The sequence below is a fragment of the Nyctereutes procyonoides genome, unplaced genomic scaffold, assembly GCF_905146905.1.
Source record: "Nyctereutes procyonoides isolate TBG_1078 unplaced genomic scaffold, NYPRO_anot_genome, whole genome shotgun sequence".
NCBI lineage: Eukaryota > Metazoa > Chordata > Mammalia > Carnivora > Canidae > Nyctereutes > Nyctereutes procyonoides.
Window position 1 is genome coordinate 26,546,070 of NW_026575135.1, and position 17,605 is coordinate 26,563,674.

Genomic DNA, 17,605 nt, shown 5'->3' on the forward strand with positions numbered 1-17,605 from the left:
AGACTAGAAAGAAAAGAGAAGCAACAAAAAATGCACAAACTCTGCCAACTAGTTTTTTATTTTTGTTAGTCTTTTAAATCTATGGCATATGTACATTACACTTATGAGTAATATTTGGTTTACAATCTAAGAAAAATATTCTTTCAGTAAGTGCTTACAAGTACTCGTTATGTGTTCATGACTATGGAAGATAATGGCCCAATTACTGAGAAAATGTGGTACAGTCCTTGTCTTTATGGGATCTATCTTTTTCTAGATGAGATTGCAACATATTTATTCCCTGAGGAACTATTTATCAATTACCTATTGTGCTCCAGAAAATGTCCCGGTAGTGAATACCGAGAGTAAACAAAAAAAAAAAATTCCTTTCTCTCATAAAGTAGATATCACATTGGTGGGTGGATAAACAATAGCATCAAACAATAAATATATATTTTGAATCAATAAGAGAAATACTATAAAGGAAACTAAAAGATAGTAAACATAGGGAAAGGGACTTGGTCAGAAGGGGTCTATTTTAGGTGAAGTTGTCAAGAACATCTCTGTATTGAAGTTGTCAATACGTCTCTGATAAGACAATTTAAAGAAGTAAATAAAGGAATGGATCAATCATATGTCTAAAGGAAACGATTTTTAGTCAAAGGAATCAGTAAGGCAGAGATTCCTGGAATAGCAGAAAGAGATCAATGTGCCTGAAAACCCTGCACATGAGCAAAATGGAAAGAAAGATCAGAGGGAGAAGCAGGGAACCAAATCATGCAGAGCCTTAACATCTATAGTAAGGACTTTGAATTTTATCCGGAGATGGAAATCGACTGGAGACAGGTGAACAGATACAATAGGACACCACTACAATGTGAGAATAGAAGTATGGTGCATATAGAGTATTATAGTACAATAGAGGGGATAATTCCTTCTGACAGGCAGTTTCTTAATAAGACTTCACAGTGGAGATGCAGTTGGATTAATCTTAAAGGATGAGATGAAACTTTTTAGATAATGAAAAAATAGGAGGAAAATAATAGAAATAGATCTTTCCTACTGAAGGAAACTCTCTTAAAAATGTTACAAGTCTGGTTTGTCTTGGTTTCTTGATCTGTCCCTACCATGCTCTGAGTCAGTTCAATGTTTTTAGAAGGTTGCAAAGCAGAGTTCAAAATAACAAGGTGGTAAGTATAGCCACTCCAATCTTATCTCAAATGACAAAGACATCCTGGAGAATAAGCTTTGGCTTACTGTCAGTCATTGGATTTCCTGACTTTTCTTTCAGACAGCAATATTGATAAATGGAACAGGTGATTCTACATAAATATGCAACTACCTAATCTATTCCATATATTGACTTAACCAAATTCAACAGGAAAAGCAATGGGTTTTTTAGTGATGTTAAAATTTGTCTCTGCCTCTCTCTCTCTCTCTCTCTGTCTCTCATGAATAAATAAATAAAAATCTTAAAAAAAAAAAAAAAAAGGATCCACATTCAGAAAGGCTCCATACTTGGTATGGTCTGTTTTCACAATCTTGAAATTCTTAATTTAATACTTGAGTTTGTTTTGTAAATGAAACAAAATGGAACAATGGAGCCTGGTTGTTAAACAAAGGAGGTAGACATAATATGCATGTCAACAGTTCCTTGATACCCCATTTACATATATTATTTGTACCATCCCATGACTACAGAATTTTGGTAGACCCACAATGCATATACAGGAGGGTTCAGTGAGACTCAAAGTGAGTCCAATGTCTGCATATTTTGTCTACAAATGAGTACATCTATGTGTATTAAAGTGAAATGAAAACAATCAAGTTTGTTTTGTGTAGCATTTCCACCGTTCTGATAAGAATGCTACCTACACATGTATGAACTATAAAATACTAATTGTGCAATAATTATATTTCATAATTGGTCATATTTGAGTTAGTTTCCACATTGGGGTTGAGGTACTTGTATTTGCACTTAAAATTGGTGTTATAAAATATAAAGATAAATGGAAAAAAATCATGCTAACAACTTAAATTTTAGTTTTTATTTAGAATGATATTAATAGGCAAATTTAAAAACATAAAAAGTTGGATCAGTATATTGTACACTTGAAGCTAATAAAACACTATGGGTTAACATACTGGAATTAAAATATTTTTAAAAATTTAAAAACATGAAAAGTTGAAAGATGCAAAGGAAAGGAAGAAGCTTTCTAATTTAATACCTTTATCAGCACATTCTCACTGCATTTTTTAAGAATTTACTTTTATTGAAATAAAATAGACACAAAGTGGGATGTCTGGGGGGCTCAGTGGTTGAGCATCTGCTCAGGTCATGATCCCAGGGTCCTGGGATTGAATCCCGCATCAGGCTTTTCACAGGGAGCCTGCTTCTCCCTCTGTTTGTGTGTCTACTTTCTCTCTCTCTCTCTCTCTCTCTGTCTCTCATGAATAAATAAAATCTTTTACAAAATACACACTATGTAAAATTTGTCATTAGAACCATTTTAAAGTGTAGAATTTGGTGATATACATTCACCATGTTGAGCAGCTATCATTACTATCTAGTTCATCATGCCAAATGGGAACCCCTATCAACTAAGCAGTTACCCCTCTACCTCCATCCTCTTGTCTCTGGCAATCACTATATGCTTTCTGTCTCCAGTTTTGCCTATTCTGGTTAGTTCAGAGAAATGAAATCATACAGTAAGTGGCCTTTTGTGTCTGGCTTTTTCTTTGATTTTTGTTGAAAGGGTCTCATGTTCTAATTTTGCACTGCCCCCCCCCCCACACACACACACCAAAATATAAAGCCAGCTCTTGTTGGGGTAATACTAAAAATCAAAACTAACTTTAAATGTATCTGCCATTTGAAAGGGATATTATTATTTATATCAGGGAAAGATTCAATCTCTAGACTGTACAATTAATGGAACAAGGGGAAAAAAATCTCTGAAGTTACAATTGCATAAGTCACTAAAGGGTAATTCACAAATATCCTTTCAGGCCAAAGTAAATCTTAAGTTGAGTAGAGGTGAGCAGATAAATTTCTGTGAATAATGATGGGGAATGAATATAAGCTGATGAGCTGAGTTTTGATGGACTCAGTGTCACTGTCTGACAAATGGTTGAGAAACTAAAGCTCTTGGAAAACCACTACTTGCTGATTTGACTAAAGGACTTTTAGGGCAAGAGTGTCTATTAATACTCAATTTTAGTTTAGTTTGCATTTAGTAATGTATCATTTAAAATCTCAATTTACCTTGCTATACATACTAATGTTTTGTGTCTGTAGTTTTAGGAAAATCAAAGGAAACATATGCTTGTCATATAGAAGCTAAGAATAAGATCAAGATTTCAGAGAAAGGAGAAAAAAGCAGATACACCCCTGGAAATTTAAATCTTGAGAAAATATTTTGGGGCCATTTTTAGTCCAATCAGATATAACACCAGAAGTAGAATAATATAAAAAACAAAAACATAAAAGCATGGCTTCATAGTCCTCTTCCTGAACAGAAAGTAATTCTCAAAAGAGTCCTTGACGTGAACAAAACTCTCCCATTTTCTAACATGAAGTTAATTACTGTGAACTAACTCCAAAAGGGACTACCAGAAAAAAAAAAACTGAATTTTTGATTTCTGAAGGAAGAACACAAGTTTATTACTGCATCTAATTAGTGTCTCAAATTAGAAATTAAAGTAGAATATTCATGAGGTATTTGGAACTGGGTTGGGTTTTTTTTTGGGGGGGGGTAGGGGTTGGGTGGTTTTAAAGTGGGTTTTACACAGCAAAAAACTGGCCAAGTTTGAACAGAGTAAATGACATGATAACTTCAATTTGGCAAAGGGAAGTGGAAATTCTGAAGTAACTCCTGATGAAGTAACTACTGAGTTATAAAGAAGTTGTTAGTTGGCAAATGGTCTTATCTTCTGGAATCAGGTACTCCCTCAATATTATAGCAAGATTAGAAAAATACACATACTACCACCAGCAACATATGATATCACTCTATACTCGTGTCCTCACTTACAGTGCATAAAACCTAGGATGTAAAGTAAAGCTTTTGTGTGAAAATACAGAAAGCATAGTAGAGGAGAGAGGTATATTCTTCTACTGCTTCCTTTTTCTCACAAAAGAACTAGAGGAATATCCTCTAGTTCTGCTCTATATAGAATTATCCTCCTGAGTCCATGTCCTGCTGCAAGGCCTCTACCCTTCTGCTTTGGAAATTTCTCTACATATGTAAGATTTTATTAACCAATATTTCATCATTTCCCTATTTTAGATAAAATTGTATGAGAGTAAATTAGACTTTGCTAGGTAATGATCATCTTTTCCCCAAAGTCTAGATTAAGATTTAAAATGAAATCACCAATAGAGAATTTCTTGACAAAAATATGAAAGCATAGATATATACGTAAAACAATTACACACACATATATGCATATCTATCTTCACATATGTCATGTCTATCTATATCAATATAGTTCCAATAATGTTGCTACATTTCTTAATCCTTACAAGAAATCTACCACTTCTGTATTTGAATTTTTAAAAAAGATTTTACGTATTTATTCATGAGAGACACCAAGAAAAAGGCAGAGGGAGAAGCAGGCTCTCTTAGGAGAATCCAATGCAGTATTCGATCCCAGGACCCTGGAATCAAGCCCTGAGCCGAAGGCAGATGCTCAACCACTGAACCACCCAGGTGCCCCTATTTTAATTTTTTAAAAGGGAGAATATATACCATGATCTTCTTTCCAGTTGGCTAAGATCAATATGCACAAATGAAATGACCATCAGCCAGAGATTTTAGAGGTATTCAAAAAAACAAACTTAAAAAAAACTCAATTATATCAATTTCTGTTTTTAGAGAAATATTTTCTTCATTTAGCTGTGCTCTCCAAGTCTGGGAGGACAATTGGTGGCACCCATGGGTAACAGTGTGGTTGTCAGCTAGGGTTGTTTGTATTTCATCCTTTTTTTAACCTCACTCTGATAGCTCTTCTCTGTGACACCCAGAAGGTAACAAAATCACATGTAGAATTTGTGAAAGTTTCCATCCTCTTGGAAGCAGGACATTTTTTATTTTTGAACACAGCACCATGTGCAAATGTTTACAAACTATTTATGACTCTTCAAATCTACAGAATTTGGTACAAAATGGGTTAGAGTAAGCAGGGTGTATTAATCAAAGTTAACTATACCTGATGTAATACCTAAATCTCTAATTTTCAGTGGATCAATAAGGCAGGTGTTTATTTCCTGTTCATACAAAGTTTAAAACCAGTGATCCTTACTTGTAAGTGTCCTTCCAAGGGACATTCAGATACCCAGACTTTTTCCATTCTAAGGCATTTTAAGGCATTAGATTTCTCTACATGCATCAGGTGCATGGGAAACAGGAAACCATGATGAATGTATATCCACTCCTTGATCACTTTGATCTGGAACTGATACATATCTCCTCTGTTCCAAATGCATTAGTAAGAATTATTTATGTGATATTACCCAGATGCAGAAAAAGGTATAATTGGGACCAGAATGTCAGTGCTAAGCATATTTCTCTCTACCTGGTAGGAGGAAGGCACAAAATTTTGATGGACCTCTGGTCATCTCTTTCATATGAAGAGTGGGCAAATGTAATCAATCCTGTTAATGATTTGGGCAGCCCGGGTGGCTTAGCGGTTTAGCGCTGCCTGCAGCCCGGGGTGTGATCCTGGAGACGCAGGATTGAGTCCCAAGTCGGGCTCCCTGCATGGAGCCTGCTTCTCCCTCTGCCTCTCTCTCTCTCTCAGTCTCTCATGAATAAATAAATAAAATCTTTTAAAAAATCATGCTAATGATTCAACACACACTTAAGTACACTTGTACTAAGCAGTTATGCTTTAGTCCTTCATTGCCTCTTTAGTCTTCTTTTTCGCTCTCCTGCCTTCTCCCTAAATAAATAAATAAGGTTAAGAAAACAAAGACACTCAAGGACTATGTCCAACTCTTCCATTTTACAACTGTGTTCATTTATTTTATCTTATGAGGAGTATGCACACAGATGGAGAATTTCTGGGATTCTCATAAGTCATATACCTAAAGCACCTTTTAAAAGTACATTTTGGGGATCCCTGGATGGCGCAGCGGTTTAGCGCCTGCCTTTGGCCCAGGGCGCGATCCCGGAGACCCGGGATCGAATCCCACGTCGGGCTCCCGGTGCATGGAGCCTGCTTCTCCCTCTGCCTGTGTCTCTGCCTCCCTTTCTCTCTCTGTGACTATCATAAATAAATAAAAATTAAAAAATAGTTCTTAAAAAAATAAAAAAATAAAAGTACATTTTGCCAGCACGATTTCTTTTAGTTATATACAAAAAGCAGTGATTTTTGGAGAAATGATATTAAATTTAAAATTAATTTTTCCAGAAATAAAGCCCTTGTTATAGTAAATAGGGCTTCAGCAAAGTCCCGGGCCACAGATTCTTCATTTTTAAACTGTGAGAAAAAAAATATGTATTTTTCAGATATTTTGTGAGCAACCATGCACACCAATGGATCGCATTCTTCATATGCCTTTGTCTGTGCACTTCTTATTCTGGCAAGTGCTCTGTTTCCCTGACCCATGCACAGCTAAACACATCCAAAAAATTGTCTCCACTTTCTCATCTGATATCCTTACTTCATTTGTCTCCATTTGTGCTTTCAATCTCACTGCTGGTACAGACCTTCTGATCCACATCTTGGCCAACACAATAGTTAATTCTCCAACTTCATCCTGCATGACTTCTGAGTAGCACTTGACACGGTGCCCTGCTCCCTTCTTTGAAACTCTCATAGGCTTCTGAAAGTTCTCTGAAGCAGTTTTCCACCTTCTTCATGAGGATTCTTTTCCAATTTCCCTTTCTGGTTTCTTTTTTGTTATAGACTTCTAAATGTTAGAGTACCCTAGGCAGTAGTCCCTGGTGATCCTATCTCTTCTCCTTTTCCCTTAAGTGATCTAATTTAATTGCCAGATTTAAGGAAACCCACTTATAGCATCCAAATTTATATCCTCTCTCAGTTCTCATTCCTAAACTCAAAAGATTATTGCCTGGCTATTTCAGATCGCCACTGGAATCTATAATTGATAGCCTTACCTTCACATGACCAAATGTAATGATTGATTTCATTTTCTAAATCTATTGAGTGTCAACAACATCCACCTAGATTTTCAGTCTGCAAATCAAGGAACCATCATTTATTCATTCCTTTCAAGGTCTGCACCCAGTCTTTCAATAAAGCCTCTCACTCCATCTTCAAAATATACCTTGGATTCAACCATTTTACCCCCATGCATCTCCATTGCTATAATCTTGTTTAAAGGCACTATCATCTCTCTTTTCATACTCCATAGAACAGGCATCTACAGATTAATGTTTTGAAGTCTTAATCAGAGATTAAATGTCCTTGTTTAAAATTCTCCAATCTATTTTTATTGCAGTTAAAATAAAAGTAGGGATCCCTGGGTGGCTCAGCGGTTTGGCGCTTGCCTTTGGCCCAGGGCGCGATCCTGGAGACCCGGGATCGAATCCCACTTCGGGCTCCCGGTGCATGGAGCCTGCTTCTCCCTCTGCCTATGTCTCTGCCTCTCTCTCTCTCTCTCTCTCTCTCTCTGTGACTATCATAAATAAATAAAAATTAAAAAAAAAAAGATTAAAAAAAAGTTTAAAAAAAATAAAATAAAATAAAAGTAAACTAAATTCCTTGCCATGACCTGTAGGACTTGCATGCTCTGTGTACCTGTCTCATCTCTCCTGTTTCTCCCACTTCACCGTGCTCTAGCTACAATGACCTGCAATGTGAGCTATATAAAGGTTATTCCCTCATTGGTTACTTACTCTTTCTTCATTTTAGGACTCTCTTTCCCCAAAAATATTTGCATAGATGCCTCTTTCCCATGATTCAGAAGCAAACTCAAATATCACCTTTCCAGAGAAGCCTTTTTGACGACCTGAGGTAAAACCACTCATAAAAAGTACTTAAGGCATTTTATGTTTAAATGATTTTTAACCTGAAAGGAATGAAGAATTATTAGTGAGCAGTGGTAGAAATAATGGGAGAAATACAAGGGAAAAACACCAAAAACGAACAACAAAATTTGTTGCCAGGTGCCCTGTAACCCGTAATTAGTTCTACTGCTAATTGGCCCTGATATTATGTAAAAAATAATACATTTAAAATCTCTCAATTTGTTTTTTTAAGTGATTAGTAAGGTTCATAAATCACTAATTATACATCTAGTTCAAACATTCTATTACTTACTCTGTTTTATTTATAGTAAGAAGCCTGGAAGATAATTTACAAGATTTTAAACACTTGAAATATCATGTTTAAGATAAAAACACATTATTTATCTTAAAAGGAGGGTGTGGGAAGGACAGAGTTTGTTATGAGGTTGCATAAAGCTGGGAGGTATCACATCAAGGGGCCTGAGCCTAGAAGACATTGTGACTCAATGACATTTTTGTTATAATAATATCAGAATATTTACCAAGGGTATCAACTATGGATGTTTCTCACTATTAGAAAATATAAATACTGGAGGGCTTGGGTGATGCAGTCAGTTATGTGTCTGACTCTTGCTTTCAGCTCAAGTCATGATCTCAGGATATTGAGATGGAACCCCATATCAGGCTCCATGCTCAGTTCAAAGTCTGCTTGAGACTCTCCTGTCTCCTTCTGCCCTCCCCACTAAATAAGTAAATAAATAAATAAATAAATAAACCTATCTTTTTAAAAATATTTTTTATTTATTTGAGAAAGATAGTGCATAAGTGGGAGGAGGGGCTGTGGGAGAAAGAAAAGCAGACTCCCTGCTGAGCAGAGAGCCCAATGCAGGACTTGACCCTAGAACCTTGAAATCAGGACCTGAGCCAAAGGCAGTTGCTTAACCAACTGAGCCACCACATGCTCCAAAAAATAAATAAATAAATAAATAAATAAATAAATAAATAAATAAATAAATAAATCTATCTTTACAATAAAAGAAAATACATAGGTGCCTAGGTGGCTCTGTCTGTTAAGTGTCTGCCTTTGGGTAGGGTCATGATCCTGGAGTCCTGGGATTGAGTCCTGCATCATGTTCCCTGCTCAGCAGGAAGTCTGCTTCTCCCTCGGCCCCTCCCCACCTGCTTGTAATCTCTCTCTTTCTCTTTCTCAAATACATAAATAAAATCTTTTTTAAAATGTAAATACCATTTTAATTACTGAACTAAGATTATAGGACAGTAGATCTTGACTAAATAATTATCCTCTTTATTTCATTAATCATAGGTTTTATCTTATTTACTAAAAAAAAAAAGTGTTTATTTCCCTTTTGTACAAGTGGTTTTGGAAAAAAATAAGGCAGTATTCACTTTCTCTTTCTCTCCCAGGAGTGCTATGTGGCTACTATTGGATATCATTTTGAAAAATTCTGAGTTACTGTTCAAATTTGTTCCATATATTTATTTTCTCAAATAGTTCTTCATATAGATCAGAGATTGAATCTTAGAAACCATTTATTTTATCTTTAGATGGAATTAATGGCAGAAATTAAGTAAGGTAGTCTTTCTTATATAGTTTTTAGGTATAAGAGAGAAAAATAGGTTACCAATTTTTAAATTATTTTAATTGTGTTAAAACATAGAACACATAAAACTTACCAATTAACCATTTTGAAGTGTACAATTATGTAACATTGAGCATTCACAATGTTGAACAACTATTATCATCGTTTAGTTCAAGAGCTTTTTCATTACCCCAAGAGGAAACCTGGTACCCATTAAACAGTCATTCCCCTTTGCCCCGGCACCGAAAAATCTGCTTTCTCTTTTGCTGTATGTGGCTATTCTGGATAGTTCATATAGATGGATTATACAGTAGCCTTTTATATCTGACTTCTTTTGCCTAGCATAATGTGTTCAAAATCTGAACATATCATAGCATATATCAGCACTTTACTCCTTTTGACTAAATAATATTTCATTATCTAGTATAGCATGTTTCATTTATCTATCTTCCCATTTTTGGTTATTGTAAAGAGTGCTCAGATATCTCTTCTCAGTCCTTTGGGGTATGTACCTAGAAGAGGAGTTGCTGGGTCAGATGGCCATCCAGTGTTTGACCTTGGCGAACTGCCAAACTGTTTTCCAAAGTGACTATACCATTTTAATTTTGAAGGGTTCCAATTTCTCCACATTTTCATCAGCACTTGTTTTTATCTGTTTTTGATTGTATGATCCCAGAGGACGTTAAGTGATATATCTGTGGTTTTGATTTCATTTCCCTAATGTTTAATTATTTTGATCATCTTTTCATGTACATTGGACATTTGTATACCTCCTTTGAGATATGTCCATTCAGATCCTTTGTCCATTTTTTAATAGACTTGTTTGCCTTTTTGTGGAGTTATATGAATTTTTTATACATTGCAGTTATTAGATACTTATCAGACACATGATTTGCTAACATTTTCTTCCATTTTACACATTGTCTTTTTACTATCTTGGTAGTGTCCTTTGATGCACAAAACTTTTATCTTTGGATAAAAGCCTAGCATCTAATAGTGTTCCTTGTTGCTTGTGTTTTTCATATCATATTTAAGAAACTATTGTTAAGTTCCATACTGTGAGCTTTATTCCTATGCTTTTTTCTAAGAGTTTTATAGTTTTTGCTTTTGTTTAGGTCTTTGGTCTATTTTGAGTTAACTTGTGTGTATGACGTGTTAGGCGTCAACGTGTATACACATGTATGTGTGTGTGTGTGCATGCACATGCTCCCATGTATGCGTTGACCAGTTGACCTACTACCATATGTTAGAAAGACTGTTCATTCCTCATTGAATTTTCTTGGCTCCCTTGTCAAAAATCAATTGACCTTAAATATGAGTGTTTATTTCTAATAGTTCTTTCCAAATGATTTATATGTCTGTCTTATGCCAATATCACACTATTTTTATTATTGTAGCTTTGTAGTAAATTCTAGATCAGGAAATGTGCATCTTCCCACTTGGTTCTTCATTTTCAAGATTGTTTTGTCTATTCAGATATCCTTAAATTCCATAGGAATTTTAGGACTGGCTTTTCTGTTTCTGGTTGGGGGGGGGGAGGCCAATGGGATTTGATAGAAATTGCTATGTGTGCACCTGTCAATAGAGCATGAGACTCCTGATCTGGGGTTCATGGGTTCAAGCTCCACATTGTATGTAGAGATTACATACATACATACATTTTTTTAAAAATTGTATCTGGATCTGTAAATTAATCTGGGCAATATTGCATCTTAACAATATTAAGTCTTCTAATTCACAAGCACAGCATGTCTTTATATTTATTTTGGCCTTTTTTAACTTCCCTTGTTAATATTTTGTTGTTTTCAGTGTACGGTCTTGCAGCTTCTCATTGAATTTATTCCTAGCACTCTTCAGATATTTGAACACCGAGTCTGTGTTTGGGGCACTCCTTTGCTGACAAGCCATGCTGGTTTTTGTCAACTCTGCCTTAGCTTTCACTCTCTGCTTATGATGAGCTTGAAAGCCAGCCAGACTGAGCATACATACTGAGCCCAGGGCTTGTATAAGCTTTCTAGATTTTCTGCTAGATGCAGGAGCTTTTCAAAGTTCTCTTCCCCAAAGAGTCTCATTCTGCAGTTGTTCCTTCCTGGCTTTGGGTATGTCTGGGTTTGCCCTACAAATCTCTCCTACTATGTTTATGTGGCTGCTTTTTTTCTGTTATAGCATTTTCTTGCTTGCTGTAACTTTTAGTTCTGTTTTCCAGAGTTCTAATAAGGTTGATTCTGATCATTTTTGTCAGGTTCTTCAGTGTTTCTGGGGTATGATGAGCCTGTAGAAGCCTCTACTCTGCCATTTGTGCTGACATCATTGCTATTACAGGTTCTCGACTTGGCATGTACAACTAGTTGAAAATTTGATATTTTGTATGCTATATATATGTGTGTGTGTGTGTGTATATGTCTTTGCACATGTATGCTTCCAAACCTGAACCTGAAATTGATAAAAGACAAAGTTATAGAACAATATATATTTTAAAATATTATCTTTACTATGTTATTATTTATAGGTGATCCTTGTGTGTACACTATGTACACATATAGCTGTGAGTACACCTATTTATAGGTGATTCCTGTGTGTACACCAGAATTTGGTCCTGGGATTGAACACATTAAAAGTCCTTTACCTGCCCTTTGGAACCTCAGTGTGGGCAAACCTCAGTGTAGCAAATAACTACTTAGGTAAAATAAGCTAGGAGTTGATGCACACTATTTATTTCAGGGGAAATAAATGCCAGATTCTTGTCTAATTAATTACCACTGATTTTCTGTAAAAAATGTTACATAAAGTAAGCAACAAATATGGATAAAAGGGGCAACATGAAAAGGTGTGCACATATTTCATTCCTCAAAAGCAAAGGTCATAGCTTAGAGCTAAAGATCTAGAAGCCACATTTGGATCTTCTGTTCTCTGTAAGTCAAAATAGAGAATATCTTATTTCTTTCTGTTGATCCACAGGAAAGAAAACCCACAAACTCATCTCCAGGCATAGGTGAGCACATGGAGAAACAATGCTAACACAACCTATTATTGCCAAAACCTGGGTAACATTTTTCAGCCAAAGACTTAAAAGAGAGAAAGCAGGAGGATAAAAGAAGTGGAGATGGCTAGAAAAGTCTTCAGATAAGTTGGAGAGATAGCATAATTCAAGCCAATATTCTACTTTTTCTAGGTAGTCTTTAGGACCACAAGAGCAAATTTTTGAAATCTACCAAGCTACAGAATGAATAAATATCTTCTGCACATTTTGCAGCATCACTTACTATGTTTTTTAAGAAATAGTGTCATTTCAATGCACACACACACACACGCACACACACACACCCTGATGAAATAGAAGAATTATTTCAAAAGGGTAAAACACAATTTTGTTAAAATTCAAGGCAACACTTCCGTGTTGTTGTAAGGGTAGATCCATCACAGGTAAGGTTTGCATTCACTATGAATTGGGTCATTAAGAAAATACTAACTGGAACATGAGAGCAATTAAAAATAAAGTAGCCGTGTACACATAGAGCAGGCTTACTACCTCTGCTACAATGATGTTAGTAACAGTATGATATGATGCACAGGAAAAACACTCCGACCCTCTAAATTGTGTAAGTATCAAAAATACATAAAATACAAGGCATCAGGACCCATTGTTTAAAAACTGGATCAATATATAGTAAATATCCAGAGTAGATAAATACATAGAAATAGGAAGCAGATTGGTGGTTGCCAGAGGTTGGTAAAAGAGAGACGTATGGGGTGACTGTCTAATGGGAACAGAGTTTTCTTTTGGGGTGATGAAAATGTTTCTGAACTAGATAGAAGGGGTAGGGTAGTTGCACAACATTACAATTGTTCTAGATGTCACTGAATTGCATAATTCAAATTGATTAATTTTATGTTATGTAAATTTTGCCTTAATAAAAACAATCTAAAAATAAAGTAAGTTTTTTTAAGAAATTGGATTGCAGCAGAGAGTGTTTTTAGTTCAAAAAAATAACATCACTTTTGATGTCCCCTTTAATCACAGTCACATAGACGTGTGCCTCTACAGCTTTGTAGGCAGAGTATTAAGATTGCAGTTGGTGTCCTTTATTCTCTATTAATTATTGTCATCCAGTAAGTTCCTGGCCTTGTTGATTTTAACTATATACCACAGATAGGATGTTTGTCTTCCAATTTAATATCCCCCCGTCTGAATTCATTTGCCCCAATCTAGGATAATAGGACCAGTGAGGGAGTGAAATTGAGATTGGAGAGAAGGACTGCCTTTTGCTGCCTTACTGTCCTCAGGTATACTTTCCCTTTGCCCTCCCCTTCCCCCTTCACTCTCTGGCAACGACAATATGATGGCATGCTATATGATGCAGAAGGGGATTACAACACATGAAATGATATTTTCAAAGTTTTTTTTTTTTTTCATAATTAACCATGAAAAGAAAGGAAAACTTTCTAAGGGGACATAAATTCTAACAATCCAGAGGAAAGAGATAACAATCTCATCCAGCACAGTTTTCACCCTATCTGGGTAGAGTTTAGGTAATGTTCTCTTCAGGATGTTTAGATTTTGTAGTCACTGCAGCAAAGCCACACAACTGTTTTGTCTTCAGAATACACAAATGGACACAAGTGAAAATTAAATAAAGAAATTAATCAATGCAAATGGTAAGTTTTAGAGAATAATAGAGCCCAGGGGACCTGAAAAATGATCCTTTAAAACCAAAATAGGGGCACATTGATGGTTCAGTGGTTGAGTCTGCCTTTGGCTCAGGTCGTGATCCCAGGGTCCTGGGATCAGTCCTGTTTGGGGCTCCCCACAGAGAGCCTGCTTATTCTTCTGCCTATGTCTTTGCCTCTCTCTCTGTGTCTCTCATGAATAAATAAAATCTTTAAAAAACAAAATGAAACAAAACAAAATAAATTCCTAAAAGAAATCATCCAAGGCCTATGGTTCTCTGGTGGTAAAATAGACAAACCAAAATGATCCTATTCTTATTCCAATACAGCGGCTCAGTTATCTGAACAATAATTTATTATAGTTGTGTAGGGCTTTGCAGTTAACTGTGTAACACACTAACCCAGACATCTTTGGAATTTATGACAATTTGTGAGTTGGTCATTTCCTATATTGTAAAGATGAAGAAAATAGGAACATTCAGACTAATATCTCTATGCATGATTTATGAGGATTAATGCATAAATGAATAAAGCTCAATTAAGCTGCTTGCTTGACAGTATATAGCTTGTAAAGGTATAAATCTGAATTCAGGTTTTCTGTCTCTAGCCTCTCCTTTATGATAGTGTGCTGCTATTGACACAGGGCCTGATATCTTCCTCCAGTTCTTAGTGTGTCTTGGTTATTTGATGTGATCGTTTTATGACAGTTTCTGTTTGATCACTTTAATATTGGTCCCAAACTTGACTTTACTTTCAGCAGCACTAGGTAATTAATTAAAGGTCAGGATTCAACTGGAACTTTTTTGCTTACTTTTAATATATGAATTTATAGGACATAAATAATGTATCACTGTGAGGAGGGAAGTAGCTAGCAGTTACTTTTTGCCAACAAATTATGATATATTTAATGATAAGAAACATGATGAATATTTAATCCCCATTTTACAGTTGAGGAGTCTGAGGCTCATGGTTTTGTTGTGGGGGCTACATACAATGATGGACAAAAGCACTTACCCTGTTACCTGGCACAAGATAAATCTTAGCTACTATTAGGAACATATACTTTAACTAGATAGTCTCATTATAGACTCCATTATAGAGCAGAATGTTTCTATTATATTCAAAGTTTTTAGGCTATATTTCAAAAAAGGCAATGGCCAAAATTCTAAATTTTCATGATTGAGCATTTAGTTGGTTCATAATGTATTTTAATAAATATATGCTCAGATCATTAAATTCACCAATAAATATAAGAAAAAGGAGTAAAGTAGGAAAATACAAAATAAAGAAAATGTAAATTATCTTAACTAATCCAATTTATTTCAGCTTGAAAGTACTGGGGAAAATATGTGTCTTACTTTTTGAAAACACTGTTATGTATAAATACACAGAAAAATTAAATATATATATATATATATATATATATATATTTAACAACACCAAATTTGATATTTTTGCAATTGGAAAAGAAAAGTATAAAATTTCCTCTCAGGAGCTACCATTTGAGCTATAATAGGCTATAAAATAATTTAAAACAATAAAATATGTAGTACCAAAAAAAGTATTTTATATTTCTTAAATTTCTACTTGAAAACTCTCAAATTACATGAGTCTTATAGATAAAACTATTCATATAAAGACACAATTCCATGCCTTCTGGACATCTGATTTGTAAGAAAACTAAAACCAACTGATATCATAGAGCTATTTGTTAATGTCTTCTCTAATTTTCCTTTGCTTACCTCTGTATCTGGTTAGCTATAGTCAAAATGAATAATTTACAGTCTGTCGCTCATGGAAAAAAATGAGTAAAGGCTGGTGAACGATTACCGAACACCAAATATAATATCAGGACTCAAGACACATAACTAAATTATAATAGTATAAAGTAAATGGTACAATACTCTGTTAGATGCTAAGTAAACATTTATATAAAAGCTAATGCCATTTAATATGTTAGACTTGTGATGAAACGGAGATTAACATTTAAAATAAAGTTACTATTATTAAATTTGTGCATTAACAAGAATTATCGTGGCATAAAGATCGGGTTCATTGCTCTTTGAGGAATTCAATCTCACTGTTAGTGAAGGCAGTAAGTAAAGGTAAACTCAAGAAATAAATTTTTGTCTTTAATAAAATTTCTATGATTGGGATCCCTGGGTGGCACAGCAGTTTGGCGCCTGCCTTTGGCCCAGGGCACGATCCTGGAGACTCGGGATCGAATCCCATGTCGGGCTCCTGGTGCATGGAGCCTGCTTCTCCCTCTGCCTGTGTCTCTGCCTCTCTCTCTCTCTCTTTCTGTGTGTGACTATCATAAATAAGTAAATAAATAATTTTTTAAAAAAATAAAATTTCTATGATTAAAAAAAACTAATTAAATAAAATTTCTGTGATTGTAGTTCCAAATTACAAATGCTAGTTAGAAGCAGATTTTCACTCATTTGAGGACTACCTTTATTTTCCACATTTCTTTGCCCCTCCCCCTTTCTATGGACAAAGGAATACAAATTTGGATTCACAGACTCTGCCAATCAGTCTGTGTACTTATCAATCTACATGTCTATCATCTGTACGTTTTTCATAGTTAAAAAAGCATCTATAAACTCCCTACTCAACACAAAATCTACATTACTAAAAAATTAAATCATCATTTTTTGATCCTGCCCCATCCAGGTACCTGTCTACCTCTGTCAAGCTGAAAAACAAAAACAAAACAAAAAACCATCTATAAGGTTGGGTTCATTATTCTGTTGCATTTATTTTTGTTTGTGTCCAATCTGTAAAAATTCCTTACAGTAAATTTTATTTTAGCTGTGCTTCATTTAAAAATGGTATCATGAAATATAATCTTGTGTAACTTACCTTTTAAATTTTTTTGTCACATTGTTAAGATTCATCCATTTCCTCAAACATGGTTTCAGTTGGTTTATGTTCATTTATTTACATTGAATATGGTCATTTTGTGGCTCTCTGAAATGTGTTATTCACTCCCCTGTTGATGGACAGTTGGTTGTATCTAAGTTTTATTTTTTAAAAACAGTGCTGCTACTGAAGTTCTTATTTTCTGATACATATCATAAAAAACTCTTTTGGTAATACAGGTAGGGTAAAATTTCTAGGTTTAACGTATTTTTAATTTATAAAATAGTACCTTATTTCCAAAGTGGTTTGCCAGCCTCAGTAATCTATAAAAATATTAAGATCTTTTACTAATCCAATCATCTCCAACTATTAGTATTTTAATTGTTGCCAATGAAATGGATTTTTAAAAAGTGGCACGCTATTTTGATCATGATTTGAATTTGATCACAACTGAAACCTAAAAGACAACCTGTCATATTTGCTTATTTTTTCTATTATTAAAAATGTATGTAGTCA